We start from the raw sequence: 22,856 nt of genomic DNA, 5'->3' as shown, positions 1-22,856 counted from the left end.
GTTTTCTGGTGATTCCAAATGATACTTGTTTTGTAGTCTAGTTTTAATTTTTGCTGTTGTGTGAGGAGGCAAGCCATGGTTATCTAGGCCTCCATCTTGAACAGAAGTCCCTAGAGTTTTTTTTTTTCAAATGCACATGGAATGTTCGTTAAAATAAACCATACTTTGAGGTATAAAATAAATCTCAGTAAATATAAAGGTATTTAAATAATGTAAATTATCTTCCCCTACCAAAGCCGATGTAAACTAGAACTCAGTAACAGAATGATACCTACAATAACCCCCAAATATTTGGGAGTTATATGACATATTTCTAAACAACTTACAGATCAAAGGAGAACTAAAAAATCTAAATTGATTTTATTTTTTAAATAGTTACTTTTTAGGCATTTGAAAATATGCAGAAATATAGTGTGTGTCACACACATGCATGTAACTAATGATAATTATATTCATTTGAGATGGGTAGTAGTGTGGTACACAAAATATTTTAAGAATGGTTGGCTTAAGTAGAACACAGCCTGTCACATGACTTATTTGTGGAATGTAATTTCTTGAAATAAAATTAAATACCTGAAACTTCACAAGTGATTAGACTTAAAAAAAGAACACTTGAATCCTTCAGAAATACTAGTAAAAATGTCACAGTTGCTGTGAATCTACTATTAGCTTTATACTGCGGTGGTACTTTTAGACATTTTGTGACTGACCTTGTTGGGTTTGAAGTGTGAATTGGTGCCTAAGAGGTATGACCCCTCAGTCTGTCAAGAAGCATTTACTGTGTGTTGGCTGATCAAGGGGCCCTTCCCCATTGTGTCTGTATGCACACCCAGTATTTTTGGCTCCCTGAATAGGAATCATTAAGACCTAGATGTCATCAATAGACACAACCCAGTAAGTGGGTGAAAATAAAAAGTCAGAACCTCTACTTTGATTTTTAAAAAGCAGAATTTGGGCATATATTTTGGAAGAGCAGAGTATAATAGAATAGCAGAAAGATAATGAATTCTCAATATGTGTCTAAATCTGGGTCTGGAAAAATCTTTGGAGTACTTAGAAATTTTTATTATGTTTAATGTGACAGATATAACTCTTTAATAATGAAGAATAAAAAAGGTCTTTGTGAGCTGGTGAATGAGTGAACTTTAAATTTTACTCCTAGAAATATATATTTTTGAATCAGCAATTGTTGAGTTCGTCATATTTTTTTCCCTAAGTATTAGACCATCATTTTTCATCATTAATTCTATTGTGAATTTACCCCAAGTAAAAGGTGTTGTTTTTTAGAAAACAATATAATTTTTGTTTTCATGTTCATAATTGACCTTATTATAATAGCTCCCCTTCTGAGGAGAATTATGAACAACTCTTCAAATTAAGGGTAAGAATAATTGAATTTGTAATTTACAGCTCCTCTAAAGCTGATGGGGATTTCAAAAGAGTGTTACACTCATAATCCCAAGAGAAGAGTCTCATTCAAACATGTTTAGATGTTTTTGGCAGATTTAGGTGAGTACCATGAGGTGGATGTAGAACCGAGGCCCAGGATTTAGGATGTATGTTGATAAGTTATTGTGTATAGCAAACATAAGCCAGCCTATTTAGTAGATTTTCTTTAAATAAAATTGTTTTCTTTTTAATTTAAGGAAAAGAAATTATTTCTGGATTAAGTATTTAAACTGAGTTATTTTGGAGAACTGTTACAAAGCTTATGACAAATGACTGTTAATCCTTCCTGAAAACAATTATACTGCCACTGTCCTGCCACCCAAAGTCTTGTTCCTTTTGTCCTTTGGAAGACTGTACAGTCATGAACTTAATGTTTTTATTTTAATTTTTAAAATTAGGAGTGCCATATAGTTATAGAATGCAGAGGTTTATGTGAAATATGTTCAGTGTAAGTCTGAAGTAATTTATGATGCCTAGGATTCATTTAAATACCTATTATTTTAATATATATAAATACTTTTTACAATAATGTTAAAGAATATGATTTTGCATTTGATTGTAATACTTGCTAGTTATTTTCCTTTAGTGTTACTAGTCAAATGGGGGTTGGCATGTCATATGTGTGGGTTTCTTACAAAAATTTATTTGCTGCTTAATTTTCTAACATTGTATCATCCCCTAAGTAGTCTTAAGAATCAAGTATAGTTGCAGTAATATTTGCTGAAAATTGGAGACTTTAAACCCCTTCATTTTGCTGAGATTCAGAAGAGGAAAGGGGATTCCAAATAACAAAGCTTTTTATTTAATTTTTTTCCCTTTACCATCTCTGAAAAAGCGGTTTTATAACTAAGTATTAATTTTAATGTATTATTTCCATGTACTGGTAGTACTGGTGCATGCACAGGCACCACAGAGCACAGAATTGTGTGTTCAATGGTTTCTTTTTTTGAGATCGGATTTACTAGGGACAAGTTATTTTTTTAACATTACTTATTTAATTTCCTCACTTGCACATTGAATAGATTGAAAGGGCTAGAGAAAAAATAAAACACCAATCTGAATTCTATTTGGTTGTGTTAAATTCACCAAATGAAAGATGGAAATTTCAGCCTTGTAGGATCCACTGCCAGGTACAACAGTTATCTGCACTCATAAAGATTCATTAATTACACTGAATGGCTAAACTCATTGAAAGAGATAACTGATCCTGTCTCAAATTTGAGGTTTTCTTTAAAATAGAAGGTCAGTACATCGTTATTCTCTGTCAGATTCCATGCCATTGTTCCCAAGCTCACAGGAACTGATGTCAGAGATTTGTGGCATGTGGGGACAAGGGAAGGATCGCGATAGAAGTGAATTCTTTCCCCTTTTCCCTGACTGTGTTTTGACCACCTGTCTTTACCCTTGGCAGCCCTATTCCGAGAGGAGTATGAGGAACGGCAGTGAGGATGGGACCACCGCTGTGGGATTGTTGCCATTAAGCAGCTTTCATGGCTTTTGTGGGAGCCTTCTTTTCATTAGTATTTGCAACATGTTCACCAGCAAAATGATTAAGTTAGGCAGAGACATCACATCACTTACATTTCATAGCTCAGTGCAATTTTCATAAACTGCGAGGCAACATCCAAAAAAACATGACTCAGAATTAGAGTTTCAGAAGATTATTATATAGACATTATTTCCCTCAGGTCACGGGCTTTAGTCAAATTTGGAGGAGAATGAAATTGCCAACAGTGAAAAGCAGACAGAAAGGTATGAGTTCATGAGCAGAGAAATAACATTTTCATTTGTTCCTTCCCCATGGGAAAGATTCAGCATTCCGGTAAATGGAGACAGTTATAAGAAATGAATTTTTGTCAGCAGGGATGTGATTTTAAGGCTCACTTATCCATTGGCAATCTAGATTTCTAACCCCAGGAATCTAGGAAATTGCTACAGAATGTAGTCTTTATTATAAACAAGTTTTTTTTTTTCCTGGTAGTTTTGCCCCCTTCATTTCTTGCTCAGAGATTTTAAGACAGACTGTTTTTTTTTTTACCTTTCGGGAGTCAGATGACTACAGAATTTCCCCATCTGCCATGAGTTCTCCTCAGTGCTGTTGCCGTGTGATGGAAACTTTTTTTTTTTGCACCAAGCTTCCCCACTCTCCCTTTGTCTCTCCTGACTTCCTCTGCCAGCATGCACAGTGCAGAGGTATTGGAAGCAACAAGGATTACTAGTGCTGAATCCTGGGACTCTGCCTCTGTTCCCAGCATTTGCAGGGTGTCTTCTGATGCTGCTGCTTCTCTGTTCTCAGACTTTTTGTCTATGGACCTGAGAGAGTAAAGCAGGAAATACCGCCTTCCAGGTAGCTCTCATTTTAACCAGGTATAATGAGCAAGGATTTTCAAGATTTCTGTAGGGTAATCCCAAACAACCTTCTTCATAATTAAAGAATGGTCTTTCATGGGAAATTTTACTTTACTTTTCAATTTCATCTGATGCTTCTCAGCCCGTTACTCATTCAAATTCTATGCAGAGGTTCTCCTGCCAAGTGTAGTACATCCTTGAAAGCAGAAGATATTTCATATACCCTAAACCCTTCATTTCTAGAGATGCAGAGAGGTTCTGTAACATTAATCTCACCTCTGTATTTTGTTTTTAATAACTTGAAAATATGTATATCTAATGTCTTCCTCCTTTGCATTTTTGCATATTTTAATATCTCTCTCAACACCGTAAACTATTTTCCTGGCTGCATTTTTATTAGGAAATGTTATCACCTGCCAAAGTTTATAGAAAGCAAATCACATTTGTTTTCATCATTATTATGTCTATAATATAATCATTGTGATTATAGTTGATTAATAAATGAGAATTAATTACTTTAACTTAGTTCATTGGATTTGGCCCTTAAAATTTATCACAATTTATAAACTCCCCCCCCCAATCTCCAAAGCTTCTAGAAGGAAATGAGATGTTAGGATGAGAAGGAATGTCTAGTGTGCATATTCAGTGACATGTTTTGATTTCCTTATGTGTGTTGTGGTGAAGGATTCCTTGAACTGGCCAGATTGTTGGCATTTTTTCTTATTCTGTGGATTACAAGCAATTATCTGAAAATTGCTTATTGGCCATAGCCTCAGAGTCTCACTGTCTACCATCTGGAGCCAGGGATAGGATATCTTAGATCTACGTTCCTGATAATTGCTCAAGAGCAACTAGCTCTAGAGAAATTGTTCGATGTTCTGGTATTCAGTTTCGGTTTCTTCTTCTGTGAAATGGCAATGATTTTGCCTGTCAATTATATTACTATTGACATTTTGTCAATAGTAATAGTAATGTTACTATTACTATTGTAATACTATTGCTATAATAGTAATTACTGTAATAATACTATTACTGTAATGGCAATTACTATTACTATTTTGCCTGTCAATAACATTACTATTATTCTCAGCAATGCTTAGGTGAAGGAAATGTCATTACAGGATTTGAGCTTTTAGAGGTAGTTAACTCCTCTTGCTTTCCCATACCTTTTCATAATACTTAGTCCTCTTGATTAAGAAGATAACACAGTAAAATTGTTAAATGGAATAAGATGGTAGTCATTTAAACTTGAATCATTCTTCAAAAAACATATTGTTTCAGTATATTCTTGAATGTCTTTCTATAATGTATTCAGTGTATTTTTGCCTTAAAGAGCATGGTCTAGCAGTTACAAATGAATCTCTCTCTGACGATGGATTGTCTTGCATAGCTTTGGGGCCCTGATATTGGAGTGCAGTTCTTTCTGTACCAAGAAGTGGATATAAAAGGAGAGTCTTATGGGGAGTTGGCTGGATTTGCTCTGTTCTCAAATCCTACCTTAGAGTTGCTTTTTAATAAGTAAATTGTTTATATGAACTGTTCTCTCAGTGTTTTACCTATTTTTTCCCAAATGAAATAAAAAGCACAATAGTCACACTTGAAAAAAAAAGGAGTGTAATACCGATGCAAAACACATTATTATATCAGGGTATTCACAGGACTTATGAAATGCTTAGATGGTCTAATCTGATTAAATGGTTGTTTTCCAAAATTTCAAAGAAGGTATTTCCTCTGTCAGGTTCCCAAATTTTATATATAATAATTATTATGAGCCAAGCTAGCAGTTATTGAGCTTTAACTCTGTTCCAGGCACTGTTCTGAGCATGTTTCAGGTAATAACTCAATTATTTTTTATAACCACTTTTTCAAGGAGGCACTATTGCTATCTCCATTTACCTAGCAAGGAACCTGAGGCTTAGAAGGTTTCAGAAAGATAAAGTCATAATAGTTAGTAGCTGGCTAAGCCAGGATTTGAATAGCCTGATAGAAGAACCCGTGTTCATAACCACTGCACCATGATGCCTCAGAGGTGTCAGGGTGTAGAGGAGTACATCCAGACTTACTGACTTTTGGTATGGGCTTTACATGGTGTTTGATTAAATACTATTTATATTGTGTAGTTTCAGAACAATTCTACCTGGCAGACTTTATTACCAATACTTTATAAATGAAGAAATTGAGACTCAAAAAAAAAAGATGAAGCTCTTAACCAAGGTTGTGAGGCTGCTGATAACTGAGGGAGCAGAGATTTGAATCTTATAACACAAATTCAGGTTCTGGCCTGGGATATCATTAAACAATGAACTTTCTCTCTTAGAAAGATCATTTTCATCTTGTATAAGAGATGTGAGTTTCATGTATACCAACTGCCCTCCAGCAAGGGTTTCGGGGGTGTTGTTGTTTTTGAGTTAAATCTATTTGTACTGCATTGGAATGATCTCATCTTTTTCTGTTCACAGACTTCAAGTCATTGTTGATATATACTGGTTCCTCTTCCTGTTAGTGGTTTGTGTTTGTTGATTGTTTATCATTACAGTTAACATCATTCTTTTTTATTGGTCATTTTTGCAAAATACACTTTTCCTTTGGGTTTTGGACCCCTAGCATTATGTGTGTTAGCCCCGTGAAGTGTGAGTGTCCTTGTGGTGCCATTAGCCACTTGTACAATGTCCCAAGAACATTTTAAGAGAAATCTGAACGGTAGCACCACTTGGATAACAATGAAAAATAAATCTCTTTTTGACTGAGCCCTCTTGAAGCCTGCCAAGACACAGAGGGTTGGTTGCCTCAATTTCCTTTGTCATTACTGACATCATGTAGAATTTCCCGTGTAATTAAAGAGGGATTTTAATGGAAAGTTGTTTCTTTTCCTGTCGCAGTAGGAGAATATCCCAGTTTCACCTAGTTATACATTGCTAAAGATGTAGAATGGACTTTTAGCATGTGCTGCAAAGCCCTGGTGAATGTCCTGTTGTATGACGAAGTTGTGGATGTCTTCCGGAAATCCTGGGCAGCAAGTGGTTGGCAGCTGAATGGCCCACTATGACTCACAGACAAGTCTGTGCTTCATGTTGTTTATGATTATGTTTTAATGGGCTAGGCATCCTCCCATCTCATGTTCCTGTCTTGTCCTCTCTTCTGTTTACTGTGGCTCCACCTTTGGCTCAGCTGGACACCATGGGCTTCACCTGAGTCATTTGAAATGCAAGCCCGTCACAGGAGGAATCCCATCTCCCCTTGGCAGTGTATGGCTCAGCAAGAATTAGAACTAAACTCTGGGTGGTTGTCCCCAGCCACATCTTTACAAGTGGAGAAAATGCATGGGTGTGTGAGTCTATATGTAGGTCACATTCTCATGGATGTGTCTTTGAGTGCAAATAAATCTCTTCCTTCTTCATTTTAGAAGTTAGTTATGCAGGCCCTGAAGAATGAGTTTTAGTTACCTCCAGGACAAGACGTGGGGTTGTTCAGGAACAGCTGTGATTATCCAGAAATGTTACCTGGTGCTTTTTTCTTCATGTATTTTTAACACCTGCCCATCATCATTTTCCTGGGCACCTCCAATAGTGTCACTTGCTAGCTTGCCAGACTAGAAAGACTCTCAAACCCATTTCTTACTTCCTGTGTCCATGTGGATTATTATTGTTAATATATTTTATTGATCACGGCATTACGTTGTCTCATTTTTCTCCCTTTATTCCCTTTCACTCTGCAGCCCCCCTCCCACCCGCGTTCCACCCCCACCTTAGTTAAAGTCCATTGTTCATACATGTAAGTTCTTTAGCTTCTACATTTTCCGTACTATTCTTAACCTCCCCCTCTCTATTTTGTACCTACCTATTTTTATCACATGATGATTTGGCAGACGTTCTCTGAAAATCTGCTTACCTTTTCAGAGCTCTGCTAAAGAGTGGTGAACTGGACCTACATATTCAACTTGGAAACTGAGATTTCCCCATAAAAAGGAGTGGGAGGCAGAAACCTAAGAAGAAAGGCTCCCCTTCTTTTTATAAATGTGGTCACTAAACTTACTATACATTTTCTAATCTAGAAGGAATTATAGGACTCCTGAGACCAACTTTTCCTAGCTTGTCACCAGCCTTAGTATAACCTTCCTTGCTAATGCTAGGATCAGTTCTTTGGTTGTGCAAAGAGAGTGTTTCAGGGTGGTACTTTATCTCCTCAGAGACTTTCAGATCCAGTTGGGATGCTCAACATAATCTTTTGTTTTTTTTTTTTTTTTGCATAACTCCTGTGAGGTAATTCTGTAGCTTGCATAGTGGCTCGAAGAAGTTCTAATGCCAGAACATATGATACTGTTAACAGAAAAGGATAGGGGTCGTCATTCTGAAAACTACCTCACAAAGGAGACTTTCTTTGCTACTCCTGGTACATGTGGTAAGCATAGAAATAGTTTATTGTGAAAGTCTTTAAGCCACAGGTCTTTCTAAGGCATAATTGTGCCCTCCAGGGAAACCAAAATAAATACCAGCCTAATAAACTTCAGATTTAAAAAAATAAGTTATCCAATTGCATTTCTGTAAGAAGAAAAATATAAGAGGTTGGTGTGTTCTCATTCTGTTTTGATTCACTTCCCATGCTGTCTCATCCAGTTCAGTTTTACAGTGGAAGAAAATACATACTTCATCATTTGAAAAAGAATAATAGTACAAAATTGAATCTTTTAGAAGGGAGTAAATTTCAATGCCAACTTTGGAATTTTCTTAAAACACACACACGCGGGCACATGCACACCCCCCCGGGGGGTTAATAAATATGTCCCTGTATTCTTTGCCAAGGAAAACTTGCATTTAGTCTTCCATTTTTTTTTTTTTTTGTCTTTGGTCATGGTCCACCTGGTCCTCCTGCTAGCTCTCCCTGCCCTTTCCTTTGCCCTGTGTCCCTCCTCATCTCCAGTTCTCTCACCAGCCCTTGGCTTCCTGTCTCCTGTGCAGTCTAACCAAGTGTATGAATTGCAGCCCACATTTTCTTCCAGCCCTTTAGCTGCACACGCCTGTCACTCTCCAGGCCTAGGGTATGTCAGCGGTCTGACTTCTCCCCATTTTTCACTGCCCTTTCTCAGTCTACTTCACTGATGATTATCTTGTCATCCATATCCTTAAATATGGCCAGTCCCCAAGATTCCCCTGACTTTTATGATTATTTTTGCTTTATCCTTATTTTATTAAATAAAGGCAGGAAAATAATATAATGAACATCCATGTACCCATCACCAGCTTGAAAAGTAAGACATTTCAGTACAGTTGAAGCTCCCATTACAATTCTGATCAAACGTTCCTCTCAGAATCCATAGCTAATAACTACAGTTCTGAATTTGTTACTTATGTTATGAATTTTTAAATATATTCTACATACAGAAATATTATTTAGTATGCTTATGTTTTGAAAACTTCCATTTACTACCTGTAAACATACGCACTTTAGCAACTTTTTCAGTTGCTCTATTTTGCTCTTCCACTGCTGTGTTTTATGCTAGTGTAAGACTGTGCCACCAGTCATCTATTCTATTTACAAATATTTAAATTAGTTTCAGTGTTTTGCTATTACAAATAGTGCAGCTATGAACCTTCTTGTGCAAATCTCCTTGCACACACACATGTCCATTTGTTCTTTCACCAAATTGTGATGAGTACCTATCAGCACTTGGCATGACTGATGCATGACTGCTGAGCCAGGTTCTTACCTTCCAGCTGTGTGCTCTGAAGGGGACTTGAAGGGGAATTTGGTCGGAGTCCTCTCAGCAGTCTTCTTATCACTCATCTCACCTCTCCTGGGTCATCTTCCACAGGTCTGTTAAAGGTAACTTCTTAAACACAGTCCTAATCTTTACTGTTATGCTCACAAACATCCTGTGGCTTCCCCTTATTTATGTGATGAAGCTAATACTCCTTAGCTTGCTGTTCCAGAACCATCCTGGCCTGGCCTTATTTTCGTCCTTGTAGTGTTTACATCTGAATCCTCATGTCCCAGTGTCATTTCTCTTCTGTGCCTCCTGGTGATGTTTCTTTATCCTTAGCTGTCTTTCCTGTTTTAAACTTTATCCAAGATGTTGAAATCCTACTCAGTTTTCAGGTTCCTGATGAAACACTTTCTTATGTATGTACCAGTACATCTGATTCTAACATATTACAGCTAGTTGGGTATCCATTTGCTTAGCTAACTATGAGCAGGAACCACATGGTAAATGCCTCAAACACAGTAGGACTTCCTTAATTAAAACAATAACCATGTTATATTGAATAGATATTTGATTCTCAGCCTTGCTGTTAAAGCACTTGAATACTGTTAATGGGGGGAAGAAGTAGATAGTCAGCAAACGTTTTAATTCTCTATTGTAGTTTTCAAACATTTCTGGCTTCCAATAAGTTGTGTAGCTTACTAACCAGGCAGTCATCCTTATTGGGACCCTATTCCAGTTCAAGGTGAGGCAGGTCGAAAACAAAACAGACTTTGGTAAGAGAGAAGTCTTTCATTAAAAAAAGGCCATATTCTCACCTCAGCAGCATCGACCTAAAGCATATTTGAAGCAGCCCCATTCCAGTCTCTTGGCTGCATCCTTCCAGCCTGTTGAGTGAGCTGGTGCAGGCTGATGACCTGTCACCAACTACGCCCTTCAACTTAGCTCCTGCTCCCAGGGTAGAAGGCACATTGTGGCAGCTTGTGAATAAGGGAAGCCTGAGTCCACTGTGTCCGCATTTCCATTTTGAAGGAAGTGGGAGAGATGAGGCCAGTGGTTTGATAAATTATATCAAAAATAGTCCCTTCATGCTAATGGGGTGTGAAGAAGCTGATGTACTGGAGATGATCTATAATATTTCATATTTCTCTGAGGAGAAAAATGATAAACTTGATGATGTGTGATTTATTCATGTTTCTCCAGATGAAGGAAAAAAATCCTCAAGTCAACTGCCTGTTTCTCACTCCCAGAAGCTGGCTTGTGGGTTTTACACTGGGATTGGAGGCTGGGCTTGTTTAGAGAAATGCCCAGAGAGACTTTGACAAATCACCGGACCTTTGGCAGTCGGCTAGAAGAGGGTAATTAGGCCAGCATTGCCTCTGTTTTGTCATCACAATTTTAGGGCTCTATGCCACTGGGTGACAGATGTGTCAGTTATTACGTCTCTTATCTGGGCCTTCTCTTGCTGTTCCCTTCCCTTGTGGTTTTGGCCTTTAGTCCTTTACTGTAGCTCAGCCCTGGACAGCAGTAACTTTTGCAATCAAAGAACCGTTCCTTGGAAGCCATGCTGAGAGGGACATGGTTTTCAGCCCTGCTGTGTGCAGACTCTAACCACGGGGGATCTGGTTAATTCCCTTTCCTCTTCCTCCTGCCTGTTACCCTTTGGGTCAAGTGCTGCTCAGAGCCAGAAGCTCTACTTGCTTCTTTAATAACTGAAAATGGCACCCCTGGCCTGGGTCATTTCACTCTAAATAGCCCCCTAGAGGAAGTTAGAAACAGAGGTTGTCTTAGGCAACTTGATTTAGCAGGTAAATGTGCTTTTTCTTTTTTCTGTCTTTATTTTTTGGGTACCCCCTTCCATTACTGACCATTACTCACAATAGGACTTCTCTTTACAACCACCTACCTCACCTAGCCATTTTCTTCCTGTGGTGGAACCCTTCCTCTCATCATAGACCTATGATGACCTGCCCTAATTTCCAAAGAATGCAGTTAATATGTTTGCTAATTGTATTTTGTGATTATGTTAGTGGATACTGAAAGCTCAAGATGACCTTTACAAAATGAACAGTTTGCATTTTAATAAAACTTTTGGAGACTCTGTATAAAGGCCCCCAATTGAAGGATAACTTTCATGAATGTATAGAGGTTTTGTGAGAAAAGAAGGCCTTTCAGAGAGTCTCAGTTCATGCCTTGTAAAGTGACCATTTTCTCCAAGTTCACAGGGTCAGCCAAATGGATATTTCTCTGAGATTATGGCTGCCCATCTGCCCAGATCCTTTTTCTAGTCTCAAACTATACATTCATTTCTTTCAAGTCTGCTATAAATCCTTTTACAGGTACCACAGTTGTGGTTTCAAGAAAACAGATTTCATTGTATAAGTAGGTTCCAGGTTCTTGTAGTGATTTTGAAATTTTTAAGACATATTGGAGTGTGATTTGTGGCAGTAGTGGAGTTTAGGACGTACTACCCCAAAATATGGCTCCTTGGCATACTGACTATTTCAAAATGAAGGAATTTGAGAATGGCAGGCACAGGAAAGGCTTTCTGACCTTCCCCTAAAACAGGTCGTGAAACCCTCCTGTGAGCAATGCCCTCTCTATATCCAGAGGAAAGGAGTATCCTTGTCTCTGAAGATGGAGGAATTCCAAAAGGAATCTGAACGAACAGGCCTTGCTACATTTCCCCCACTTTACTACACTTAGCTCAAACCTTTTGTCCTACGGCATTTTTCCAGGATTTTCCACTCTTCATCAAACCAAGCATTAAAAAATGCCCAGGTTTAACCACCTGTTTGGGTCCTTATTTCCTTATGGATGTTCTTGTGTTGTGTAAAACTTTAAAATTATATAGATTTGTATGCATATTCCTTTTAATGATTTTTGTTACAGGGGCCCCAGCAGAGAATGTATAAGGCTAAAAGGATAAGATAATTTTCCTCCCTTACAACTGTAACAATCTTAAAGAGACAGTAAAATGCTGGCCACTCCACTTGCTCCAGAGGGCTGGGATAAGTGACAAAAGCCTGCAGAAGGCAAGAATCTGCACCAACTCAGTTTCCTAAATTTGTCTGTAGTGCCCTGTCAAGAGAGGGATGTAAACATTTCTCCCAGTCTCCTCCTTTCTAAATTCATATTAGCAGGAGAAAAACCTTTGCAATATTTACATTTATAAGCTTTTTTCTTGTTAATCTGTCTCTTGTTACAGGGGCTCCAGCTGAGAATTTGGAGGGAAAATAGGAAAAGAGATTTTTCCGCCCCTGCAGCAGTCTTTTAATTCCCTTTCACTGGGACCGTTGAGAGTGCCTTCCCCTATGTGTTTACTGTCTGCCTCAAGTGAGATCTACATATCGTGGCAGCCTCCTTTCTTAATGATTTCCGTGGAGTAGAATCAGAACATTGTGGCGAAGAGTGTGATCAGATAAGATAATATTAGACATTTAGGAGGAATAATTATCAAAACACATCAGGTCCAAAAGTTCTATCTTATAAATTTTCTTTAAAATAAAAGGTGTATGTGCAGAAATAAACTAGTTTTGTTTTTTTAAACTACAGGTTCACTCTCTTTTAATCTGGATACCTAGTTTTGAGTATTAGATTTTATTCACACAATTTAACCACACTACGCCTTAATTTCCTCATCAGGAAAAGAGTGGCATGGCGGCAGTAATGAAAATGTAAGTACTGTTTTTGCACCAAGTGCCAATTAATTTATATTGTATTTAGCTTACTATGGTAGGAGTAATACTGTAAAAGTCTTCGATTTGGTTAATCATTTTCTCAGTTGCTTTCTTTGTGGGAGCCATCTTTGTGTTTATTTATAGTCAGGGCCTTCTTAGGACTTTACATGGCAAGAAAAATCCCACAGAACAATATTCTAGAGTCATTATCTGCTCCTACTACACCCTGCAGACTTGCGCAGCTAGAAACCCCCTCACAAGTATGCATGAAGCACTCTCATTAATTAACCATGGAATAAGGTAGTTTTCCTTTAACTGTTCTCTGGCCAAAATAGTCTAGGGCCAAAGAAAGCTTCACAGAAACTCCTGTAATTTTGTTACATTATTTAGTTACAGCTGAAAGAACTGAAATTTAAAGGAGAAAGCAGAAGTATCTATTCCAGTTTGGTAGGTAAGGGTCAGTTTTTTTGAGTAAGGTTTTAAGAAGAATCAGCATGCCTTGGCTGGTGTGGCTCAGTGGATTGAGCACAGGTGTTCCCCAGTTGGAGGCATGTGAGAGGCTACCAATAGATGTTTCTCTCACACATCAATGTTTCTCTCCCTCTCTTTCACTTCCCCACTCTCAAAATAAATAAAATCTTATCATTTTGCCTCATTGCTTCAGTATACTGGTGATTTGTCAATTCTTCAGTCTACAATTTATTTTAGATTATTTTCTTACTTTGTTCTTTTGCTGGAGAGCATATTCAGATAGGTGTTATTACCATGCCTGACCTCAAGAAGAAAACCAGCTGGTTATATGCCAATAAAAAAATGGGTAGCCACAGAACACGGAAAGTAATTCCCAAACTAGGCACAGAGAAGGCAAGTACCAGGGCTTGGTTGGAGTGGGGTGGGAGGGAGTCCCTGGGGGGGGGGGGAGTCCCTACAGAAGCTAGGGGAAGGCTTCCCAGGAGATCCACCTGCCAGAAATAAGAATTTCTTGATCTGTAGGGATCTTTAATCCCTACAGTTCTTCTGGGATTAAAGTGTTACATTTTTCCCCTCTGACTATATCTTTGCTGGTTGTGTGCCTCTCCCACTGCAGTATAATCTAGTCGTCATTCTTGTTAGTATTCCTAAGTTTTAGGACCATACCTGACCTCATTTATGGTCAATATATATTTTTTTAAATGAAGCAAATGAAGCAAAAAAACTCTTGACTATAACTCTCTTCTTCTCAGCTAGACAGGTTTTTGACTGTTGCAGGGTTTGAAGCTTCTTCAGCCCTGTGTTTTCTGGTCAAAAGGCTGTCTGAAACCAAAGAAGAAAAAAATCCCTTGTATTGATCTAGTGGCTACAGATTAGAAGCACTTTCAGAAGTTAGAGATGTGCCTCTGAGGAAAGCAAACCCAGGGAAGGTCTTGTTCTTACAATATTAAAGTCTCTATTTTGTGACTGAGCTAGAGGCTTATACAGATTTCTTTGGGTGTTTCCTTTCTTTCAAGCTACATTTTGGCATAAGCTGTATAGACCTCAGAACTGTTCATCCTTATTATAATTTATAGATGAAAGTGAGATAAATGTGCCTGCCACCAAATGTGACTACTAGATGCTTTTGAAATACAGTCTAATACCTCATATAGTTATTTATGCATGTCTGTCTCCTCCATTAGATTTTAAACTTCTTGAAGTAATGATTTATTTATTTATTTTTATTCCCATGGCTTAGCAAAGGATGGCACAAAGAAGACCCTTCAAGAATTAATACTTGCTAGTGTTCTGTGGCAATTCATTTCAATACCCATGGTATTGCTCTTATCCATCAGAGACAGCAAATAATTTGAGATATAAAAACCAAAGATTTTGGTTTAGGCCTGGATGACGTTTAACTACCTTTTCTGACCTTAATTATGAAATTTATGCCTTTTTGAGGCCTTTTCTTGTGGGTGAGGCCACCTCTTTCACTATTTATGATGGCATAAGGATATGTATCACACTCATCTGAAGATTGAACAAATCATTTCATTGTAGCCTGTAAAGAAAGAAGAACTAAAGTGAGGCCATGTTTTATGCTATTTAGATTGAAAAATTAGTCACAAAGCCATTTTCTTTCTACTTTTGGAGATCATGTGCTTTTCAGAAGCATTAATAAACTAGACTCAGGCCTATATAATTATAATTTAGACCTTCAAATCTTGCCATATATGGAATCAAAGAATAAGAAATGATCAACATATAATGTGAGTTTTAAATTATTCTTGTAATACGTCATCACTGGTGGCACAGTAGTGCTTTGCTCTGTAGGCCAGTCAGTGGGATTGGTGTGAGAATGAGAGATCTAGACTTAGAGTTTATTGAGGAAAAAATGTTGTATTAAATATTGAAATTTTACATTAAAAATATATGTTGCCTTAAGAAATGTCTAAATCTGTAGACAATTTTTGTAAGAGTTTATTTGAGCCAAACTGACAGCATATGCCAGGGAGCAAGATCTCAAATGCTCCACAGAATTACAATTTTGCAGTTTCTTATATGCATTTCAAAGTAAGGAGAGAACATAAGGAAGATTACATGAAGGTGGGAGAAAGCAAGGCCAGGATTGGATTACAGAATAGTTAACATTATTTACTGTCTTAGAAGGAGGGGTCTGAAAGAGACATTTCAAAGGTGTGTTATCCCAGACATGGAATGAATGGACAGGGCTTGTTTAAGACAAAAATATGGCTTTTACCTAAAAATTTATGTGTGGAGGGCATGACTTACCACCATGATCTTCCCAGTTAGAAATTGTTGATTTGTTACAGCACTACTTTTCTGTGCACACATATATGTTGTTTTGGAAAATGAGGATTTCCAAAAGAAATATGGTCCACTTTGGAGGAGATAATTACAGAAAATATTTCAGTGTGGATTGGATCTACCTCTCAGAATGAAATTTTAGCATTTATGGGGGCAAAAGGTAATTTCTTAGTTGCTTGGGCCTTACCAGAGTTGGAGTACGTTATCAATACAGCTGTATATAATGAGATTTCATTTTATGGAAATTTTGGTATGATATCTAAGAAACCTGATATTGTCTTTATGTGTGAAAGCCAAGAAAAACCATACAGATTTGTTTGTAGGACTCTGTTTTCTACAATTTTCCATTAGAAGCCATACAGGAAGCATTCATCATTGGCTGATGATTGATCCTGAAGACCAACTGTTGTTTGCCTGTTTATTGGCTTAAATAAGAAACTTAAGGAGGGTTTAATTAGATCTCTTTTCTGCTTAAGATGAGGTCTTTAGCCCTGGCCGGGTTACTCAGTTGGTTAGAGCATCATCATCCAGTACACCAAAAAGTTTGCAGGTTTGATTCCTGGTCAGGTCACATACCTAGGTTGTGGGTTCAGTCTCTGCTCAGGGTGTGTACAGGAGGCAACTGATCAATGTTTCTCTCTCTTTTACTCTCTCCCCTCCTCCCTCTCTCTAAAATCAATAAATGTATTCTTGGATGAAGATTTTTAAAAAAGGTATTTATATACTCTTGTCATTGTTTTTGTGTGTGAGTAGTGTGTTACTTGCCAATATATTTTGACTTTTTGTTTATATTTGTTGCTTATTACTACTCTTGAAACATGAGTGTCTTGACATATAATTTGCTTAGCTATTACAAAGACAGATTTTGTAATGATAATGATTTTTAACACTTTTGGCACACTTAAAATGTGTAAGTGTAATACAGCAAGTTCATGAGGTAGGTACTTTTTTTATCCTTGTTTTTCATATAAGGAAACCAAAACACCAGAGGTTAAATAACATGGCAAAAGTCTTATAGTTAAAACAGGTATTCTGGTTCTGTAATCCATGTTCTTAACCACCCTTCTACAGACTGACCTTGCAAGTCTTACTGTGACTGGACAGTAAATTTAATGGAAGAGTAGGAGATTAGTAGGGGAGCTATTCCAAAGAATTTTATAGATTATATGAATGTAGGCTCACTTCAGCAGAACATATGCTAAAATTAGAATGATACAAAAAAGATTAGTGTGGCCCCTGCACAAGAATGACATAAATTCATGAAGAAGTCCACGCTTAAAAAAATATGGATTTAAGAATATAACTTGTGACAGTGAAGAGGTTCCAGTCCATTTTTGTTCATAACATTCTAATTTTACATGATTGCCATTGAAGCAAGGATAGTGTTTATGTGGTGTTTAGGATAAGTTTATAGTTTAAGAATAGTTATAGTTTCAAGTTTAAGAATAGTATTTAAAGTGTTTCTGGTGGTGTTCAGGCTAAGTTTAAGAAAATGACCACTTTATCCTTGAACTAAGATATCTTAGTTCATATGGATATGTGGAAATAAACTAAGATAATTAACCATTAAATCATATTTGATGGCTTCTGATTGAGATGTTTGCATGAATATCTTCCTCTTGTCTACCAGGTGCATATAGACTGGATTATGCTTAAATATTCATGTGGCCAAGGCTTTCCTCTTTGATTAAGAGGCCATCCAGTGAAAAATGAGACTGCAATAAAGCAGTCATTCAGCCTCGATTTTCCATGAGGGAAGCTTTGTCACAGCTACTACTAATTCGTTCATTAAAACCATCTGAACTTATTATTCAAATTAATGGATTCTAAGTCTGCATAAATTTCCAAGGACTGTTTTGTTGATATCAGATATCTAAGAATTAACATGTGTAGGAATAAGACTAAGAGGAAGAATGGAGATTATCAGACATGCTCAACTGGCCTTGTTTTGGAATAACACCCAAAAAAAAGGAAATTGCTAATGCTTGTGTCAAGTAGCTAAAAGATAATTTTGTCATTGATGGCAAGCAGCACTCTTGGACCATCATTACTCCTCCCAGAATGACTTGACTGTGTACTAAAGAGAAGGGTCTAAAGCCTTGAGCATGTAATAATTCACCTGATAAAATCCAGGTTTTTTGATAAACGGATTATATTGACTCTTCCCCCCAAAATTAGTCATAAATCTCACATTTACTTTCTTATCTGTGCATTCATTAACATTGGTGATACACTGACAATTGTTGAGTGCCATTGTGTACCAGGGACTTGCTAAGTATTTCTGTGTAGACATACACACTTTTCATTGAGGGTAGGATTACGATTCCACAATTGCTGCTAGAGTAAGGGCCAGCCTTGAAAGGCCAAGTTGTGTTGATTTGTTTTGAGAATTTTTATGAGTTTATTTGAGCCAAACTGATGGCAATTACCAGGAAGTAACAGGATGAGAAAATGCTCCAGAAAATGGCATTTTTACAGCTTATTTTATACATTGAATGAAAGGAAGAGACCAACTTGGGTTTACATGAAATCCTTTGGTGGCAAATTAAGGTTGTGGGGGAGATCTCCAGGAGTCGATAAAAAAAAAAAAAAGTGGACTGACACATACTTTTTTAACCTGGGTGGGTATAGGATAGTTAACATTTAAAGCACATATAGATGGTATGTGGGCAGCAAGATAACAATGAAGTCTAGTGCTCTAGTGCCCACTGTTGTGACTTTGACAGGTAAAAAAAAATCAGTTAACATTCAAAGGTATGTTATCTTAGATGCACAAAGACAATATGCCCACTTAAAGTAAAGATGAACCTTTGTGAATGAAGCTACAGGCCTAAGGAAAGGCCAAATGTTTTAGAGAACATCTTCAGGGAGAGAAAGGAGGGCAGCTGCTCTGAAAAGGACCAGAAGGCTGCACAGGTGGACAGTGCTTTGAGACTGGGGAGAATGTAACTTGAAGACAAGATATGCCTGGTGTGGGAATAATCACAGAAAGAGATTTAGGAAGACATCCTGAGGGACAAAGGGAGGAGAGATAATCTCCACCGGTAGAGTGGAAATTAGTTGGGTTACCTGTGATTCTGTCTGGAATAAGAAGCCCATCAGGTGTGAGCTTTAGAAAAAGAACCATAGGATTTGGTGATTACTCTGGAAGCTTGAAGAATGAAAGGACTGAGCTCTGTATTTTCTTTAGAACTTTCTTAAGAACTTTGTATGAGGTTGACTCTCAGCATCCTTTTAAATATGAGCCATGTGCCGTATTGTTAGGGAATTCCACCATTTCCTAGCCCGTGAACATAAACGGGTGTTCTGTTTTCTTTTATTGTCTAGCTATTGTCTAAAAGTTTGGATTGTATTTTTCCTATATTTCTTGTAAAGAAAAGGCACCTAAATGAAACTTCATGTAAGCCAAAGATTTCCAAAAATTATAAGAATTATAGCAAGTACTGCCAGGATTGCTCAGCACTAGTGATTACCCAGCGTAACCTGATGAAGGGACTGTCAGTTGTGTGTTGTCCATGCTACAAGCAGAGAGCTGACTGCACAGGCCCACCCTCATTTCTCAGGTGAGTGTGCCTGTAAGTGCCCCTACCAATTCTAATTAGATGATAATGAAGCAAAATGATGTCAATCAAAAACCAAACAGGGACATCCTGTGGCCAAAATTTAATTTATATGGAACTTAAGAAAGAAGACAAGAAACACCAGAGGAGGAAAACTGGGGCTATAGTATTTTGCTTTATGTAAGCAAACATACATGGCACTGAGTGTTTGGCCAGGCAATAGTTGATTACTGATTTCTTCTAGAAAGAAAGATTCTTAAGTACATAAGGCTTGGAGCCAGATCCATACCTTTTGGGGGATAATCATCTTATTTGTATAAAAGGTTACTTTGCCTTCTTGAGCCTCAGTTTCTGTGTCTATAAAATGAGTATAAACATAGCTGTCAGATATTAAGTGAAACGATATATGCAAGTTCCATGACACTTAACAGTTGCTTGTTTTCTGTCTTGAGCACCCTCAGAAATTACTTTATTTCTTAATACTGAGGGAGGGAGGGAGGGGGGGGAGGGGAAATACAGATCACTTGAGCTCTCAACTCTTTTGGAGGCGCTGACCCCCTAGCCACATTGAGTTTGTTGTTATCTATTTATTATCCATCTGGTGAAGCCACGTTCTATATACCACAGTGTATCAGCCTGAAGGGGTTATTTGTTCCTGGTGCAGTGCTCATTGTGGTTTGGAATGGAGCATGTTAAGGATGAATAATAGCTGAATGGCTGATGATGTGTGATTAATATCTTCAGATTGTTTACATGGTGATACCTAGATTGCTTCTGAGCACAAGAGACTACAGAACAAAGTGTTCGTTACATACCTAACAAAATCACAATTAGAAGGAACATTGCTCAATAGCTTGGCATCCTCTTTCTGTTGTCGTTTCCTTTTGCACTTTCTGGCATACCTGAGACTTCAGCCAAAGATATGGTAATATGTGCTGATGGCATTTAATCAGAGTAAAACCTTTGCTAGGTAATGCCTCTTAGATTTTATTTTGCTAAAGTGGATGTTTGAGTGGAATGAGAAATGCTGTACATTAAAGGGTAAATGGAGCACTTTTGTTTTCTTTCAAATATGAGAATTAGTATTAGCACTCTCCCTTTCTTGCCGGTTGGCTCATCTCAACTCCTAGCAGCTGTTGGAAATTTCTTAATTGTTTTTTTGCTTACTCAGCTATCATTTCACAAATTTCTTCACTGCTGCATTTTTTTTGCAGGATCAAATTCTGACTGAGGGGCTGGGATGAATTCTAGTTGCTCTACTAGATTAACAAGATTAGCTGTCATTAGTATATTATCATGAGGTAATATTTCTCTAAATCTCCTTGGAGTGGAATGGGAGTGTTTTACTGTAGAAATGAGCATTTGGTGGCCAATGTGTTACTCTTCTTTTTTACTGATATTGTTTGAATTCCATTTAACCTAACATAGCCTTTTTTATGCTTACAAAGCAGTAGGAGTTTACTATAGGATATACAGTGTACACACTCTTGTGTAATCCCATTGCTTATAATTTTGTCCAGAATGAAGAAAATGAACATTTCAGCCATAGGGTTTTCTGTTCTTTATTAATAAGTTTTAATAGGTGATGAAAGTACAAGTAACATATTTCTATTTGTTTACCAGGGGTTTTATTATTTTATGTCTTTTTCTTTTTTAATTGTATTTTACTGATTATGCTATTACAGTTTTCCCAATTTTTCCATTTATCCCCCTTTCACTCTATACCTCCCAACCCTCCAGCATCGCCCCCTTTACATCATGTCCACAGGTTGTACATATAAGTTCTCTGAATTCTCTGTTTCCTACACCATTTTTTACCTCTCCCCGTCTATTTTATGCCTACCAATTGTGCTTCTTCTTCCTTGTACCTTTTCCCCCATTCTTCCTATACCTCCTCCCCACTGAAAACCCTCCATGTAATGTCCATTTCTCTAATTCTGTTCCTGTTCTAGTTGTTTGCTTAATTTTTGTTTTCATTGTTTTTCTTTCTTTTATTTTTTTAGGTTCATTTATTGATAGTTGTGAGTTTGTTGTCATTTTATTGTTCACATTTTTTATCTTCCTCTTCTTAGATATATCCCTTTAACACTTCATATAATAATGGCTTGGTGATGAAGAACTCCTTTAACTTGACCTTATCTGGGAAGCACTTTATCTGCCCTTCCATTCTAAATGATAGCTTTGCTGGATAGAGTATTCTTGGAATAGGTCTTTGCCTTTCATGACTTTAAATACTTCTTTCCAGCCCCTTATTGCCTGTAAGGTTTCTTTTGAGAAATCAGTTGATAGCCTCATGGGCACATCTTCATAGATAACTCTTTCCTTCCCTCTTGCTGCTTTTAAGATTGTCTCTTTGTCTTTAATCTTAGGTAACTTAATGATGACGTGCCTTGGTGTATTCCTATTTGGGTCCAAATTTTTTGGGACTCTCTGGGCTTCCTGGACTTCCTAAAAGTCTGTTTTCTTCACCAGATTGGGAAGTTTTCTTTTATTATGTTTCCAATTTCTTGTTGCTGTTATTCTCCTTCTGGTACCCCAATGATTCGAACATTGGAACATTGCAAGTTGTCCCAGAGATTCCTTATTCTCTTCATTTTTTTGGATTCTGTTTCTTCATTCTGATTCAGTTGGATGTGTATTTCTTCCTCTTGTTCCAAATCATTGCTTTGAGTCCTGGTTTCCTTCCTGTCACTGTTGGTTCTCTGAATATTTTGCTTTATTTTAGTTTGAGTATCTTTTATTTGTTCTTTCATTTTTCAACCAAGCTTAGTCAGTCCTGGGAACATTTTGACTTAAGTTTTCCATCAGAGAAGTTGGCTATATTCTCCTCACTTAGCTCACTTTCTGAGGTTTGCATTTTTCTTTCATTTTGTCCCTATTTCTTCGCTCAGGGCCCCTGATAGAATGTGAGGGGGCGGGGCCTTCGGTATTCACCCAGGCAGGGCAAACTTCCTGGCTGTGCTGCCTGTATGGGAGGGGCCAGAGTAGGAACTAGGCCAGCTCTCAGGCTTGTCTCTAGCGCACTTTTTTTTTTTTTACATGGAATGTTTTTTTTAAAATTTTATTTAGTTATTTTTCAAGTACAGTTTTTTATTTTTTCCATCCCAGCCTCCCCCGCCCCTTGCTCCCCACCTCCCTCCCATTTCCACCCCCCTTAGTTCTTGTCCCTGTGTCCTTCTTATTTGTTCCTCCAAATCCCTCCCCCTTTTTCCCCTTAACTTCCCTTCCTTCTCCCCTCTGGTCACTATCCCCTTGTTCTCTATTTCAGTGTCTTTTTTTTTTCTGCTTGCTTGTTTGTTTTGTTGTTTAGCTTCCTGTTAAAGGTGAGATCATATGGTA

At 37.5% G+C, this 22,856-nt stretch overlaps 1 protein-coding gene and 1 non-coding gene across 6 annotated transcripts in view; both read left to right on the top strand.

Annotated features, from left to right (window-relative positions):
• AUTS2 (activator of transcription and developmental regulator AUTS2) overlaps positions 1-22,856 on the top strand; it is a 1,159,817-nt gene that overhangs the window by 594,842 nt on the left and 542,119 nt on the right. The gene's annotated exons all lie outside the window — the stretch shown is intronic.
• Positions 17,134-17,236, top strand: LOC119042044 (U6 spliceosomal RNA). The gene has a single exon (XR_005081151.2). It is a non-coding gene; the product is annotated as a U6 spliceosomal RNA (small nuclear RNA).

The sequence above is a fragment of the Artibeus jamaicensis genome, unplaced genomic scaffold, assembly GCF_021234435.1.
Source record: "Artibeus jamaicensis isolate MK-2021 breed Jamaican fruit bat unplaced genomic scaffold, CSHL_Jam_final contig_3182, whole genome shotgun sequence".
NCBI lineage: Eukaryota > Metazoa > Chordata > Mammalia > Chiroptera > Phyllostomidae > Artibeus > Artibeus jamaicensis.
Note: the sequence above shows the minus strand (reverse complement) of the source record. Positions and strands in the feature narration are given on the sequence as shown.